The sequence below is a fragment of the Anser brachyrhynchus genome (assembly GCF_964034855.1).
Source record: "Anser brachyrhynchus genome assembly, chromosome: 27".
Classification (NCBI taxonomy): Eukaryota; Metazoa; Chordata; class Aves; order Anseriformes; family Anatidae; genus Anser; species Anser brachyrhynchus.
The window spans coordinates 1,559,677-1,577,244 of NC_137720.1; the positions used below are offsets into that span (position 1 = coordinate 1,559,677).

A 17,568-nucleotide genomic window follows, 5' to 3' on the forward strand; every position below is an offset into this window, starting at 1 on the left:
CACTTAACTACTCGGTTGGTTCAGATTTAAGCTTCAGGCTTTGGCCCTTCTCAACCTTCTAAAAGCATGCTTTAATCTCCTGAAAATCATGAGCCTGATAGCTCCTGGGTGCTTTAATTAAGTGAAATGAAAGACGTTAATTTCCATAAATAGAAGAGCTTCCAAGAACAGCACCGGGGTTCCAGCCCAGCCACCCACCCGAACGCGCGCTGTGAGAACAACCTCAGCCTAATTAACGCTCCCCGGAGGAGGGAGCAAGGGTGGCTTGAACTTTATCCTGAAAGATGCCACTGATACGGTAATGGGAGAAAAGGGAGAGCGGGTTTTGAGCGCCCTGTCAATGTGATAAAGAGCAGGGAAGATGGAAAGCACTTCTTTTATCTACCAAGTGCTCTTAGCAGAGCATGTGGCACCAGCAGCGCCAGTACCACCAGCACCACCAGCACCACAAGCCCAGCCCCAGCTCTGGCCCAGCCTGACCGATGTGAGTCCTTTTGGCCAGGTCATGATTCTGAGTCAATACAGACATCTAGTGGCCGGAGAGCTGGAAGCCACTCGGTTCCTTGGGGAAGTTCTCTGCTTGCACCATCTTCCTTTCCTATTTTTTCTTATTTCTTTATTTACTTTAAAGAAGACAAAAGCAAGATCTTAACGTGGATCCTTATCTATGTGCCACATTTCCTTTGGTCTTAATTTGCCTTGAGCGGTTCTTAAGCTTTATTGTGGGAACACTGAAGTGAAAATTCAAGGCTATTTTCATAGGAATCCAGATCCTCTTCTGGAAACTCAACATTATCTCATCATTGCCACTGAAACCAATTTGTGCAAACTGAAAACTTTATCTGTGCCGAGCAAATGAGGTTAAAAATTGCTTCATACAAAGCTGCTGAAAGACAGGGACCCCCAAAGAAGAGTGAGGTATATTATGAGATCATACAAATGGGGAGCTGCTACTAGAGGGCTTACCAAGAATTCTTCCAGTAGCACCGGCAAAAAGCAAGGCAGGAAGCTTCTTGTTCAGTCTGGTTGCATCTGGTTTTGTCCTGTCCAACACACCTGTCCCTGTTCCCCAAGAACGGATGCCTAGATTTATTTATTCTCATAAGTGGTAAAATATGATTTTCACATTGATTGTTGTAAGCCCTGAAGTCCCAGTGTGCCAATGGGTTTTTATTCTGGCAGCCAGCATAGCATGTTTGGCTACTTTCAAGTTACAAAATTAAACTGTGTCATCTCTGCTACCTATGCAGCCATACTGGCTTTGGCAGCGGCAGAGGATGCATCTGCTCTGCAGAATCCAGAATCCTTCCTCATTTGTGCTGCTGGAGGCAACAACTGAATTTGGCAAAGGGTGCTCCGTCATCAAAATGCAGCAGATCGAAATCCCAAGTACTTTTACCCCCATGCTGTAGAATGTTCTTCTAAGCTGGAATCCAGATTTGAATAGTAAAAACTCCCTGATTTGGAAGTATTCACAGAGCTTGTTTCAAGGAAGCTGAGAAAAACATGAATAGGATGAATTGAGCCTGGTGATGTGAAATCAGGGCTACAGTTAAAGCACTGTGGCAGCATTAAAATTCTGTGCTTAACACTATCAAACCAGTTGCTAGAGCAGTTTGAGAGAATTTATTTTGTGGCTAGTGGTTATTTCTTTGTGCTAATGAAATGGGCATTTTTCTTCAGTGAATTGAATCACAGCTAATTGAGTAGCAATCAGCACAGGCCCCCAAGTTCAGATAAATGTTGCCTTCCTAATGCTTTGTAGAAATGCAGAATCCATTAACTATCTTCAAATGAGATAATTTTTTTTTTAAATTAGTAGAGTCTTAGCAAACCATTACAGACAGCATTTGTGCTGTCACAAAGAACTTTCCTATTTACTTAACACTGGGAGGGGAAATTTATTTTCAATTAATTCAAGTGCTCTTAGGTTTTACGGTTTGTTTTTATATTCTAGACAGAAATATGAGTTTCTCATAGGTGAGTAGGCCTGTCTTTGGTCAATTCATAATTTTCTTTCTTATGTGTTCATAGAAGGCAACAAGTTCCCCTACTGATAGCCACTGATTCATCTCAATGAGTCTAAAGTACTGAGAAACATTTTATTGCAAATCTGCCTTTGCTTTTGCACCCAGCCTGTACCTAAAACCAACTCAGCTCCATTCAGCAGTGCTAAATTTCCTTCTGAAAGAGCCCCAAACCTCTCTCTGTAATTCTTGATGCTCGCAAGCTTGATGATTTACACCAGCGTTTCCTCCCGGTGACATTCAGTTGCAGGGCTCAGTCTGTCTGCTAGGAGGGGCTGGGAGCCCCTGCCCTCCCCGTCAGCGCTCAGACCCTTGCATCCCATCAGGCCCCCACTGGGACCGCGGGGAGAGAAACCTGAATTTATCTCTGTGGCGGCTTAAGAGAGCTCACGAAGTAGCCAAAAATTCGGGGCGTAGGGAGGGGCAGGATGGAGCCAGTGGCTGAGAAATAAACAAAATAATGTGCTGATGCGTTGTAGAAGAATGGATTTATGGCTTGTGACACTCCTAAAATATCTTTATGTAATAATGAAAACTTCATTATCCAGCCCTGTGCCGAAGTGTTGCCATGGGCCCGCTGCAACTCCCTGGGAAGATCTTTCATCCTGACAGAAGTTCTAAATTACAGCATTAGTGCTCTAACGGAGAGGAAGTTATGGCCTATTTTGTCTGTCCAGGGAAATGAGACACACATTGCTATGGAGTAGGTTATTGAAATCTAATCACTGAGAATATTAAAAATAGGGTAGCAAAAAAAAAAATTCTGTGTGAGCACTGGGGATAAATTAAGTGATAAACCTTGAGTGTTTACCGGAGTTTCATTATTTTATGAAAAAGTGATTCATCTTTATTACAGTTGAGGCTATTATGTTTCACATCATTAAGGAGGCAATGCATGGAGACCGTAAAGCTAATTTTCAGTCCAACTATCAGAACACATTATGTTTTTATTTTTATCACAGGTATTGCAACATCCTCTGTGACTGCGTGTTGTGACCTCCAGAAACGTTTGATCCATAATGTTTTAGAGACAATGAAGTAAAACCAACATGTGCTCATCAAGTAATCATTAGCATCACGTGTGCTTGGGCTGCTGGTCCTGATGTCCAGGTAAGAGGTGTGTTGTTTGGGTTACAGCCATGATGCCAGGCCTGAATGTGCAACCTCAGCTGGGCTGTCCTCTCTGACCGCTCTAACCCCATGGCTGAATGACTGGGAATAAAAAGTCTTGCCTGTATTTGTAAGCAATCGAGCAGCCAACCACATGGAGCACTGCTTGGGAAGTTTAGTTTTGTTTTAATTATTGTGCGTTTGTGTGAGTCCTTCTTCTGGTCTTCTTCACACAGGCTGGATTTTGCTTTGCATTTTGGCAGATCCTAACCCATCAGTTCCTCACAGTTCCCAGGCAAACACGTGCTGCTTTGTATCAAAATGTTGTAAAACTTTCCCAAGACTTGTGGCTTGGGGTATGCGGAACCATCTGGAACCCGACAAGCTTTGCCTGGCTTCCTCTGGCTGCGAGAGCTTCACTTGGCCCCCGTAGTTCACAGACAGCCGTACTCCTGAGGTTACTCCTCGTTGCAGAGCAGAAGTAATGTAACTGCAGAGTTGCAGGAATACTTCTGGGAACACTCATTTTAGCTTTTAAGTGGTTTTGCTGGGCTAGTGTCCCTGTGCAAGTCCAGGTTCCAAAAATACCACAGTGAAGGTGATTACTGGCAAAAGCCTTTGCTAAAAGGGCAAAATTTAAATAAACACTTGAACACATTCATAGGAAATTAATCTGGAATTTACATTTGTAAATATTCCTATCAAAATCTCTGGAAGATCGCTGAGAAACTCTGATCCAGTCATGGCAGAGTTTAAACATCCGTGTAAGGGACAGAGCATGACCTGCAGCCCTCAGGGCCCGTTGCTCAGTCCAGAAATTCAGGCTCATTTTCTGACGTAGGTACTACACAGGCTGATGTAGAGAAGCTTTTGTGTACAGAGCTCGTTCCTGAAATGCATTTCCTTGCTTGGTGGGGTCCCCTCCGCTGCCCAGCAGTTCCTGTGTCCACCTCAGCCACCTCCTCGGGGACCCACTTCTGTCTCTGGGCTCCCTGCAGTTTTATCATGCCATTTCATGACAAAGCCGAGTGAAGAAAGGTGTTGATGCTGGACCCCCAACTGCTGAACGAGTGCGAGTTCAGTGAGGGTAGAGCACCCTCTCTAGCACGGCCCTGGTAGGACACTCCTGAGCACCGTGATGGGACTGCCGTAGCCTCCATCCCTGCCTTCTCACCGATGCCTCTGCCACAAGAGCTACCAAGGAAACCCTTATTCAACCTGTGCAAAGAGGAAAAGCCTGATTACAAGGTAATTGCAAGAGTAACATGTATCTTCTATTGGATTTTCTGAAGGAAAACGCACTGGTGTAAAGGGCGCATACGGGTGTATGTATCGCACAGAAACCCGAGTTCAGTGCCAGCGCTGCTCTCTGGTTACCACGGAGAAAGGTGGGTTGAGGAGCATACCTTTGGGACAGGAGGAAGAGCAAATCGTGTCGCTCCAACAACAGGCTCTGAGTTACCTGTGTGAGCACGAGTGGCCCAAGGAGTCCAAAGGTCTGACCTTGTACAAGGATGCTATGCTTGGGAGGACATCGATCCACTCCTTGTGCCAGGCAATACTAAGGTGTGCCCTCTGTGTAGGTAGGATGTGCCTGTACAAAGAAACAGCCCGTGTATAAGACACAGCGTAGAGGCTGTTGTGTAGATAATAATGCAGGTATGTTCGTTGTCCGATAACATTTCTGAGGACAGGGATCTGCAGATTAAGGTTACTGTTGGTATCTTCCAGTGATACAAGTGGCAACAGGGGACCAGTCTGCGAATTATCTGCACGTGTTATGCAGACCAAGAAGAGGTAATTGCAAGGAATGTCTCGGTCAGGATTTTGAAACAGATAACAACATCACTGCCATAAAACACAAACGCAGTAAAGAGAATATACTGCTCCTGGTATCTGGTTAATCAATGGACTGTGAAGAGGCTGAAGTGATGAACTGGCTATAATCAGGGCTAATTTTATGCAATATAATATGTTCATAGCATCACTATTTAAAAACAATTTTAACCGATTTTTTAAAAGTGTAAAGTCATTTGGCACTGCTCAGTTTCAATACATATCTTAAAACAGATGAGGGAGGCAGGAACATATCCTTATGATACATGTGTAATTTAAACAATATCATCAACTGAGTATTGATTGCTGAGTAATGTGCTTATTAATTAATAGGTGTCGTCATGTTAAATACATTTCTCAGAGCTGTTCTGGGACCATTTAATAAGATAAATAGTGAGGCGTAGCACAGTACTTTGTCATTAAATATATGTCACATCAGAAAGAAACGTAAACCACATGCCTTGAGTAGCGGTTTGCTGGAATGTGCCACAGAACAGCTGATCACAGAGGCTGCCAGAGAACAGGGTGGTACAGTGACAGAACCCAACAAAGGTCGGTCCAAACTAAAAAATTAAGCTGCCTCTCACCCAAATTTCAGACAACTTTTGCCTCTTGGTTCTGCTTATCAAAAAAAATGCCCTCTGTTTTCTAAATTACACCAAAAAAGCCTACCAAACACAGGGGAAGCCAGGAAGGACCTTATTCTGCTACTCTCATTTATTATACTACTGCACTTACGGATGCCACGATAAAACCAGTGCAGAGAAAGAGGTGGGAGTCCTAGAAACAAATGTTTAGTATGGATCATCAGCATATTCCTGCAGGAGTGAGGATACAAAGAAACCAGCCATAAAGTTGGTGATGATCACAAGCCCATTGCTCTTGACCTGTAGTTTTTGCAAGCCCTGTAGCAGTCTGTGCATCCCCTGCTGGCTGTTCCCTTAGCAGGCCAGATGCTCAGCCGGCAATTACCCCTTACTCTATCTGCAGGCACCCACTGCTTTGCTATTATTGTCTTCTTGGTTTTATTTGCTATTTAAAGGCAGGTTACAACCCTCTGGCTGGCACCCAAATATCTTCAATTTCTTTCCTCGGTAAATTATTTCCTGTCTTCCATTATTCCTAGCAAAGTTGTTAAAACTCACTCCTGACAGTTCCTGCCTGTGGCAGCGAAAGAAACCGCCCCCTCAGTGTTGAGCCAAGCACCTGCTTGTTCAGTACTTCTTCATCCTGCTCGCATCGCATCCACCAACCTGCTGTGCTTCACATACGAAGCAGATCTCTGAAGAGTACGGATGAGAGCTTGCACATCTCACACGCACACCGTATCCAGTTTTCTTTACTCCTTCTACTCTCTTGTGTGCTGAGCGGACTTTTCCACTGACTGTTTGATTGATGGATATTCAAAAGGCATCTTTGTGAGCCCTATAAATAATCCCTTAAAGGTTTTTCTTTTCTTCCTCCGTCAAAAGATGCCACTTGATCAGGTGTCCGAGCAGTGGTCTTGGTCACACCTCTCCTCCTGGTTGCTGTTTGAGCAGCGTCTGCTCTGTGCCTGCCTGGCCCTTGCCTGTGGCTTCGGGGCTGCCTGGCGTGCAGCACCGGGTGCGTGGCTGCGTTAGCCTTGCAGGGCATTGTTTTGTGCTTGGTTCTCTAAAGCTTAACTTGGCTTTTTTCATCAGCGGTTACTGGCACGTAACGTGCATACTTTTTATTGGGGATGGGGTGGAAGCAGGGTTATATGAAATGGAGACAGATTTCCTGCTCTGAAGTTTGTTGTAAATTATAATTGAAAACTGAGTTATAAGCAGCAGGTAGGCAATCTGGTCAATAATCTGTTTTGTGTACGCGTAAAACCACACAGACTCCTTCCCAGCACCCAAAGCTGTCCATGCCTTTTGATCGAGCAGGTGCCCTGCTTTGCTAAAACAGAAGTGCTCTTACGCTGCAGTAAGGGGTGCGTTGCAAGAACCTTTACCAAACCCAAGGCTTCTCTGGGTTTTAAGCAGCGTCAGAGTTGAGAGGAACCTGCAGTAGGTGTCGTGCCACCTGGCAGGCAGGACGAAGACCCTGACACTTCTGTGCCCCTTCACGGTGCCAGAAGGGGCTGAGCAGGCTGTACTGCCTCCGGCCTCCTCCATGCGCACACCTGCGGAGCAGGCCTGGCATGGCCCCGTTTCCCCCTTCGGCTAGCAGGTGCCCTCCATTTCAGTGGCCCTGTGCTGATCCACAGTTAGAGACCTGAGGGTCCTACACTAAGTCCTGGGGCAAATGTGCAGAAGGGGATGTGCGGGGAACTGCGAGCAGGGGCTGCGGAGCTGCGGGCACCAGGGCTCAGCCGCTCCCACCCGCGCCACTCTGCAGGTGCTGCAGCCAGCGGCCGGAATGGCTCCACTCCCCTTTTTAGACTCCAAGACTGCAATTCTAGCTGACACAGTGTGAAGTTTCATTTTTTTTTCAATTATTGCATGATTTGTGGTGGGATGAGTTTAAAAGAAACTTCCCTCCCTATGTTTTCATACCCACTGAGTTCATTGTTTGCAAGAAAAACTGTCAGGACAATAGAAGGACCGAAGTGCTTTCTCCTGAGCAATGTATCTAGCCATGCGTTTTACAAGTATCGTACAACCTCTTTTTCATCATGGCTTTGATTAATATCTGGCTTTTAAAATATACGGGCTCTTTTCATAAGAGCCACTTTGTGTGTCTGCTATTTGCCACTTGACAATGAGAACTGGATCAGACTGGGCAGGTAGGAAACAGCAAGATGAATAAATGACAGAGCAGGTGCACATTAAATGTGACATCAGATACAACTATTGTTAGGGTAATTGAACAGAGATGTATATGATCCTGATGTTCGTTTACATGAGTGCTTCCTTACTCTGCTCAAACAGCATAAACAGGCCTTTGGAAAGAGCATAAATGATTCCTGTGGCCGTGTTACAGGTGGCGCAAAGGGACTTTACACCGGTGAGAGTCAGTCTGTACATATTTAAAATAAATAGATGTGCACATAAAAAAATAACCCCTATTATTACACAAGGATGCAGTGGGAGTACCAGGGGAATGGCTAAAGTAACAAAACTTGACACCAGTGATAATAAAAGAGGGAACTAAAGCAAAGAGATCACCCCAGCCTGCTGGGTTTTGAGTGCTTAATCAAAACTGACTTCTACTACTGCAGCTGCAAAAGAAATGTTTCTAGCTTCCCATTAATTTCCATACAATAACCCTCTAATGGGGGAGTTGCAGGGGAGAGGAGGGCGATCAATCTGCCGTAATGACACACCAGAGACTAAGGGAAAATGCAAACTTGGAGCAATTTCATGGCAGGTGCAACCTTGGAAAGTACGGCCATTTTTCTAAGTTAATTTGTTCCCCTGATATGTTTGAAATCCATATTTGTACTTTAAAGGTCTAAAATGCAAGATGATTAAAAAATATAACCAGATTTTTGTAAGCTTTTCAACTGTATCAGGTGATATATTAAAGCCCCTCCTTGGAGCTAGGACGGCTCGATATCTTTTATCATTTGCTGCCAAAAAAAGGAATAGGATTGTTTATTCTAGCATTCAGTTTCTGTCTTTAGCCTTCCCATTTACCTCCCTAGCCTGATGCTCATTTGTCTCTCAGCTGAATTGATCCCTGGTACTATAGAAAGTAATAATAGTAATAATAATGCTAAGTGTAATAACAGTAATAATTATTGTTATTGTTAGTAATATCAGTACTATATAATGATAACGACCACTGTGGCTAGAAGTTTTAAAGCTCTTAAAAGAGTTAATTTGTGAGGCACTTTGGGTGCCTTCCTCTTTTGGGTATTTCTGAAATTCCATCTACAAATCATAACAAAACAAACGCCTTCACCCGGGGCAGACGCTGAGGCACAGAACTCATTTCATTTTGGGTCTCCCGCCCAGTTAACATTTTAGTAAAATCTGTGTTGATTTGAAGGGCCTCACATTTTCATAACAGGGAAGAGCAGCTTTGGGGTAAAGGAGAGAATGAGCCGTTCCTTGACACTGTCTTCTATAAGTCGATGGGGAAAAACATGGAACCAGAGCACTGGGAGTGCCAGCCCAGGTTGTCGTCTGCACCGGTGATGGATTGTCCGCAGAGACTCATTTCTCGCAGCTTACCACCGCAGTGAGTTACAAGTACCCCTCTGTGAGCTTGGTGCACTTGCGATTCCGTGCTACGCTTTCCCCATGTTTTTTGACAGCTGCTGAGTTTGGGAAGAGATGCTCTTCCTTCTCCTGCTTATGCAGCCCAGCCCAGCCAGGGCCTGGGGGGCTCCGTCACAGCGCCCGCAGCCCTCTCATTTCTGTCCTCCCATCCCTGTCAGAGCTGCAGCCTATTCCTCTTTTCACCTTGTGATTTGGGCTTCTAAAAGCCAAACTCATTTATGCTGATTTCTGCTTTTCCTTTCTCTGCACTTAAGAGCTGCAGCCACAATTTGGAAAGTATTGCATTTTAAAGCTCTGGGAAGCCGGAGGCTTTGCATGAGAATCGCATACCTGCTCTGCTCGGATGCCTTTGTACTTTCCACTGAGTACCTATCTGCATATTTAGATTCGTGTCTTTGTAATACAGCCCTTTGCAGCTGAAGTTAAGGTATATGCTTTTTTACCTGAAAGGAAGCTTATTCTACTGTGATGCTGCATTTAGGTGGTGTTTTTGGCATATGGAGCAGTTTCCTGTGATCAACGACTATTCTTATGTTCTGATTTATGTATCATTCTAAGTGTATACTCTTCCCCACCTGCCCCAGCTTAAAAATTCTGTATCAGCTATACCTACAAACTGCCTTAAGTGCCTTGTGGTTTTTTCTGCTACCCTACTTGGCTTCCAGTAGCATGCTTAAGTAGATAAACAAAATAATTGATCATCTAAATGAGATTGCAGGATTCATAAAGGTTCAATTACGTCTTCCTAAGTTTGATCTCAAGTCAGTGTAATGAAGTATCTCCCTAATTCTCAGTACATCATCAAAATCAATTTATTGGAATCAACTTCTCCGGAGAAGGTGGCCAGAGGAATCAGAAGTACGAAGCAGCAGCCACGAGAAGAAAGACTAAATACACTAGAGTTGAAAGGACAATCTCCTTTTCTGAGTAATTTCTCTACTGATTACAAACATAATTTGAGGACTATACGTTTTATCCTGAGGGCTTTTAAAGGCTTTTTTCTGACTTTCTTACTCTCACAGAGGAGCTCAGAAACACGACTGATTCAACAGAGCCGTCATTTTTGGCGCGGTTTGGCTGTACTTACTGTCAAACGTTCATGTCAAAATCTCTAATGCTACAAAGCACTTTACTCCTCTTTCAGGTCCAACGGGTAAAGTAGGAGTGGGAGAGGTGGGTTTTAGAGCTCTTTAATGCAATGAAGGCACATACTATTTAAATGAGGAGAACAGATCTCGGGAATAAATTCCTAAGGGAATAGAGCAGATTCACTATCACTTGCAACCCTTAAATCCATGTCAGTCATCTTGCTAAGTAATTTAACCACAGTTTGAGGGGGAACATGACACTGAATGTGCTTTTCTGCTATTCATGTGATTGAATTGGACCTCAGCTCCTTAAGGGAATAAGACAGGGTTTGGAAATTTGCAAGAAAAGTTGCAGAAAAAAAGTTCGCAAGAAAAGATTCCTTTCAACTTTTGAAAAAAAAACTATTGGAGATGATAGGTTTTGAATAGGTTTTGAAAAAAAAACAACTATTAGATGCTAAACTTTGGTTGCTGTCTTTCGTACTTTATCTGTAGTATCAGATCCATCAAACCAGATTGGTTTGCTTCTGCAATATCGAGATATATCCAAGTAAGATGGGTCTGTTGTCCGTATCTGAGAGGCCAATTCAGAGAACAAGCTGCATGAAGAAAACAGAGCTTGGGTCTGAATAGCGTTGGCAGGATATGCAGTCCTCTCAGATCTGTTCAGTCAAAGCTTTTCCTTCCACTAGACCCTTTTCTCACTCTCTCTGGTGATTTAGGATGTGAATTTTTGCTCCTTGCCATATATATTTACTACTCTGTAGCACCTGTGCTCTACAAGGCAAGGCATGCTCCTGCTGAAATTACATGTCTGAAACTTCTTGAGTCTCTTCAGTGGAGACCAAACGTAGGAGCCAGCTCTGACATCCAGGCTCCCAGGCTCATGGGGAATATGCACCTTCAATCAGAGAGCACAGTATCGTCTTTTTCTTGGATCGGCTTTAATACTCCTCTCCCCATAAGATGACAAACTCACTCACTGTCCATCCAAAGGTAAGGATCTGTAAAAGGCAATTCAATTTTACAGGCCATAAAGTTTTATGTCCACTTCTTGCGTTTCTTCCCTTTTGTTTATGATTTCAGAAAATCTCTCAGCCTGCAATCTATATTTTGCCTCTGAACATCCATAATGCAAAGCTGAATTCCAGCCACTTGCTCACAGAGGAAAGCAGAGCAGAACACCCAGCTGAGGTTGCAGCGTGGCTTTCTGGATGTGGGTGGCAGACGGGAAATTTGGGTTCTGTTCCCAAGACGGATGCTCAGAGCCAGCTGGTGGTTGGAGGCAGGGAGACCAGCCTCAGGACAACCTTTCCTGTGGGTGCCATCAATTCTGCACCACTGTTCAATAGCTTCCCAAGTTATCTCACAGCAATAATGTTGCCATCCTGAAAACAGTATTTGTACACAGAAAGTGGCGGTATTGAGAAAATCCAGATGCTCATTACACCCTTTCGGCAGCGAGGTCTGGAGTTTTCCCTTTGAATAGCTCCCATTTCCTCTTCTGAGAACGACTCTATGCATATACAAGCCCAAGATTAAAGACAGGAAAATACTGTGACATTTTAAAAAGATGTAAATAGAATAACTCAATTTGCCATCTAGGCAGGAGTCTCGGGTTTGACAAGTACTTGTGACTCTGTGGCTCACTCACAGCATTACTCGTCACCTCTGCTCATAAACTTCCACCTAGAAAATAAAGTAATTTAATTAGAAATGTGGAATTAGCGTATTGCAGTCACACTCGGTTAAGCTGAATCAGTTTTTAAAGTCCGTTGTCATTGGGGCTGAAAATACCTGTTCCATTAGCAGCCTGATTTTAGGTGTGCGTTACGAGGGTGATCACACTACGTCAACCACCATATATTCCTGTTTATTTGCTTCTCTGCCCTCCAGCCACTCTCATCGTACTCCACCACAACCACAGGCTTTTCTTCTGTAACCTCCCAAATCTCGCTGCACACCCGCGGGACTTCCACTCTGGTATCGCAGTTAGGGCTGCTAGCACAGCATAAAGGACTAGCGTTGGGCAATCCTTACCTGTGATGTTTCTTTATTATCAAAAAATAAAAAGGAAAACCATGAGGATAGTTCCATATTTAAACAATAAATACAAATAAAGCCATCTTGGCTTGAAGTTCACAAATATTTTTGAAGGCAAATGGGATGGGAAGAGTTTAGCCTGCAAACACTGATTTGTCATACAGCCTGACTAGACTAGTGCTTTTCAACGTGCTTTGATCCTCTTCTTTTTTTTGGCCCAGGCATTAGATAATGCTTTAGAAGCCATTAGAAAAATAATGACAATTGAAATGCTTTGAAAAAGTGACAGTTTGATAGTCTAATAATAGCCCCTACACTGATCTGGAGAAGGTTTTCGTTGCTTTTTTGTATTAATTATGTACAGTACATTTCAAAATGTCCTTTTCTCCCCAACAAATAATGTAACCCTTTCAGAGACCTGCAGTCCTGGAAATATGAAATACATCGATGCTAATGTAAGCATATCTAACACGTAGGTGTACTTAAAGGTGTACATACGCTATAGAAAAGCTGGAAAAGATGCTGTGAGGTTGAAAGGGGAAGAAACAGAGAAGATGATAACACCTTTGGTTATATTCTTTGGGTAGAAGAGAGCCCCAAAAGGCTGGCCACGCAGAGTGCTCCTGCATGGTCCCCAGGAAGATTTTTCTCTAGGGAGAAAATACGTCCCAAAGGGCAACGTGGATGAGAGCCTACATTTCATTGCAAGATCTTGTTTTTGCAAGATCTTATTTGGCAGCGATAAATGAGCAACTTTCAAGCCTCAGAAGTGATTAATTTCTCACTGGAGCTGTCTCTGAGGCTGTCACAGCCTGACAGTCCTGACATAAGTGTCATTTATAATGTCACAAGTCTATTACACATAAATGTCATTACACAATTGCTTTGAGGATGAGGAAAGGTTCACTAGGGGAAGAGCGTCTGATATTAAGTCAATTATAGATCTTAATGTTATTGTTCAGTTGTCCCCCCTCGTACAATTACTTTATGTCTGATTTGTTCATTTTGTGCAAATCAGCAATTATTTATTGCAGTGATACTAGTAGGCAACCCAGGTAGGCTCGGTGTCATTAAAACTCTGGCACAAGCTTGCACATGTTGCCATGATTAATATCAACATGAGGATCGTGGTGCTTTGATGAGGAGCCATCCTGAAATACTCCATCCTCGGTCTGCCCCCACTTCTTCCTGTGTCTCTCTGAAAGGCGCCAGCATATGGGTGAGCCGATAAATCCTCCGTGTGGTTTTGATAAAGATGGCTTGTTTTAATGAGGATGACTTTTTGTGCAGCCGAACAAAAGAGGCTCTTTCTTGTTAGAAGGACAGAGGAGTTCAGCAAATTCCCCTGCGCTGCACCTCAATTATTCCCTAAAATTGGCATAAGCGTAGCCTTCGTTTAGTTCTAACGGGCTTTCATCCTCCTTGGCCCAGACACAAACAAGACTTACGCTGGGGCTTGGTGCACTGATGAGATTTGAATGCATTATGCATACGAAGGTGTAGCGATGGAGCTGCCCGGCTGGCTCGGAAGAAGGACAGAGGTGGGACAGTGCTGCAGCGCCCGTCCCTGAACAGCCACAGGAGCTGAGCTGAGGTTTCATCAGAGGTCACCTGAATCCAGCTCAGTTTTGTGAGCTGGAAATGAAGCTGCCTGTTAGGCCATAGGCAAAGACCTGCTTCTGAGGGCACTCGGCATTTTTGTGCTGGCTTCAGCAAAGGGAATCACGCTGTACTGCAATCCAAGCTGACTTACAGACACGTAAATACAGAAAAAGGCCACAAATCTCCATGATAATCCTTCAGATTTCTACGGAGAAAACCGAGATGAGAATCAGGCCTTTTAAATTGCTCCCTTTGCCTGTTTGCTATTCTGGGAAGCTATTGTTCTCAAAGGGACATCTTTAAAGCAAAAGCTGGTAGAATAATTTATCTGCGAATAATTTATTCAGTGATTGATGGGAAAAGCTGCTGAATAAATAATTCACTGAATGCTAATGGAACATCAGAGATGGTCGAATAATGAAAATGTTTATTTGCAAATAATTTATTCAAAGAAAAATGCTGGAATGTATCAGCTCAATTATTCTTGGTGAATAATCCAGTCATTCCTACCCAGCCCACTGTGACATGTTCTACAAAGATGTTTTTTTTTTTCAGCTAAATGAAAAAACTCCAGGTAGCTAACTCGTGTTTGCTCCAAGTGAGGAGCTCTGATCTGCTCCTGGGAAGAGCACTATGAGAAGTTGGGGTAAGAAGGTCCTCAAGCTTGAGCTAAAACTGAATTTCAAGCCCAAACTCTAATCATGATGGCAGCTTCATATCCTAGGCCTCTTTCACCCCTGATTCAATCCCATTATTAGCAGCAGTTTTATGATCTGAAATCCTCTCTGCATTCTAAGCATTATCCTTTTTTTTCTGAACAGCACAGGATGTGGCCCTCTTGTCTCCCTGGAGACATCAGTTCTAAATCTGCACTGACTGCAGCAAAAATAAATAAATTAGCCAAAGCCAAACTCCCCAGCAGAACTTCGTGCACTGAGCATTGAGAACACGGTCGGAGAGGCCTGGCAGGGCACCCTGCGTGCGGCAGGTACCGAGGGCATCGCGGTCCTCAGCTGTCCCCTCTGCCAGGGGAGGTCCTGCCTGCATGCCGCTGTACAGCGGGTCTCAGGTGCTCCTTGAAAACTGAAGTGATTTTATGCTGATATTAGAGCTAATACAAGAAAAATCTAAATTATATTTTAAAAGAATCTACCCTTTTATCTCTTGACCTTAGGCCTCTCCCTCTCAGGCAGAAAAATCAATCTGGACTAATCTACTGGCCAATAAAAGTGAAAAGAGGAACCCACATAAGCATTTATTTTTCATTCTTTTAGACACTTTTAACAGAGACACAGAGCAAACATCCCCAGCTTCCTCACATCCGAGGAGAAAACATCATCCTGAGAGGTCCCATCGTGGCCTGGGGGAAGAGGTTCAGGTGGAAGCAGCAGACGCACCGTCCCCAGGTGCTGGGTGGTTGAGGAGCTCCGCAGCAGGGCCTGCGCCTTCCTGCCTCTGCCAGGGCAGCAGGACCCCTGAAGTCCTTCTGGAGACCCAGCTGCAGGGATCCAGCAATTGGGCAATCACCTGGCACCAGGGAGCTGATAAAACCAGCAACCTGGGCTGTGCCTTGGCTTGTTAGGTGCTGGCTGTGGGAGAGGCTGTTATTGTTGGTTTTATTTATTCATTTTTTAAGTTATAGTAGCTAACGCTAATGGCAGGAAGAGCTTCTTCAGCAGCTCTGTGTATACAGGAACCCTGGTTTTCCTTGCTGAGGGTTTCAGGCTGCAGGGATGTGGTGTGACTGGGAAGGAAATGCTCTGCTTCCTGGTGCTGGAGGAGCTGGCTGGCCGGAGAGCACTCAGGCTGGAACGGGGCCTGCAGCTTTGAGATGAGCAGTTAGGTGATGTGAGCATCTAACGGGGATCTCTTCAGATAACTGTGAAGTTACAGTTGTCAGAGGAAGAACTGAAGCAGGGTATTTACAATCCCTCTCTTCATTGTTACCTGCCTGAACCTCCTAGGGCTGCAGCGCCGTGTGTACAAGAGCAGCACAAAGGTAAGCTGCACCCAGTCTCCTGTCATTTCCAGCAACCCCCTGCTTTTCTGATTCACTTATCTTATTTCTTCTGCCTCTTTTCCTCTAGTTCTGTGAGCATTAGGCAGGGTTTATAACCAGGAAAGCATGTGACCACCTGGGAACATAGGTAGCTCTTTGGAGCTTTGCTGTCCTGCCCCTCCTGGACAAGGGGGGTTGAGGTCAGGGACAACGTGACTGAATTTGCTTTTTATTTTTAAAGCTTTATTTCTTTTTTTAAAAAAACAAAAAAGCCTTCTAATCAGTTGTAGAGTCATGCTTTGGACTAGGGCTAAAGATGGTGTATCTGTTGTCCAAAATGTTCTGGTTGTGTCTGCTTTTCATAGCTCGCAAACAACCCCTCGATTTACATTAACTGCGCAGTGCTGCAATCTCGGGTGCAGATCAGGTCATCTTGCCCATCTTTCACTGCTTTATCATCTTGTTTTCTCCATTTCTTCCTGTGATATATTGAAGTAAGCGACATTTTCAAGAGCAGGGGCACTAAATCATGTATGCTCTGTGTATGCATAATCTGGAGTATCTGGTCCAGAATGCTAACGAAGGCACGTTGGCAAAGAGAAATTGCCAGAGAGACCTTGGAGTCAGCTGGGACATAAGTAGTAAGAGGCAGGAGAAATCACGTCTTCTCTTAGTAATGGGAGTCCTTCTAATTGTCTGAATAATTATCTCCTCATGCAGCCATAGGAAGGCTTTGAGGTCAGGGTCTTGCATAGTGGGGCTGCAAAAGTTGCGGTGGAGATGAGTTAAGCTCTAGGTGACTTATGGGCAAAAGTACATTAGGGTGTGTGTGTGGGGGGGAATATGTGTGTAAAATTAGCAAATGTGTTAGTGACTGAAGTGCAGGGACCTTGTGACACTCACCTCAGAGCCTAACTTGCAAGTGCCTGCCACTTTTCAGAAGCCTTTCAGATCACCTGGGACTGCTGGATGCATCAGATGTGGAAATAGCATTCATGCAGTGGGGCTGGAGGCAGGTGGAAAAGGCCCCGTCTGTGCCTTGGTCCCCCGGGAATCCATAGAAAGCCTAATTTTGAGCAAGATTTCCATCATCTTTGCACTACCCTGCCTAGATCTTATAGAATAAAATAAAGGTAGCTGTGCTAAGAACCTGCTATTATATTTTGTGATTACACCCATCCGTATCAGAACCAGCTCAGAGTTGTTTTATTCTCCAAACTTCTGGCTGTATTAGCACTGTCAGAATCCCTGATTTATTACCTTGCAGGGAGTCTAAATGCTTGTCAGTGCCTTACTTTGCATTTTTGTTCTGGGTTCAAAGCTGAAAGCACAGTCGAACTGAAAACTTCTTGGATGCTGATAGAAATGTAAGAGAAATCTCATTTTTAAAAAAGTGTGAAAGGACCATAAAAATAAGCCTTGCACTAAGCAGATCAACTCACCCTGCTAACAGGAAAAAAAAAAATCAGAATGAGAAGCTGATAATACAGGCTTTAGTTTGTGGGAAATGAATTAGAAAGATGCTGTTGGAAAGAACTATTTCATTTAGATGTTTTAATGGCATGTAACAAGTCGCTATAGCTATACTGTAGTAAGCTAAAGTATTATTTAAAAGTTAATTCATATTTTTAGCATATAATTTCTAATTAACTTGCTGTAGTTATCTTGTT

General features: G+C 44.0%; 1 long non-coding RNA gene across 2 annotated transcripts in view; it reads left to right on the forward strand.

Moving 5' to 3' along the window:
* The first annotated feature begins 8,957 nt into the window (after window positions 1-8,957).
* LOC308183433 overlaps window positions 8,958-17,568 on the forward strand; it is a 100,537-nt gene continuing 91,926 nt past the window's right edge. For both annotated transcript variants that reach the window (XR_013942438.1, XR_013942439.1), the window contains exon 1: window positions 8,958-15,898. This is a non-coding gene — a long non-coding RNA (uncharacterized lncRNA). The remainder of the gene's footprint in view (window positions 15,899-17,568) is intronic.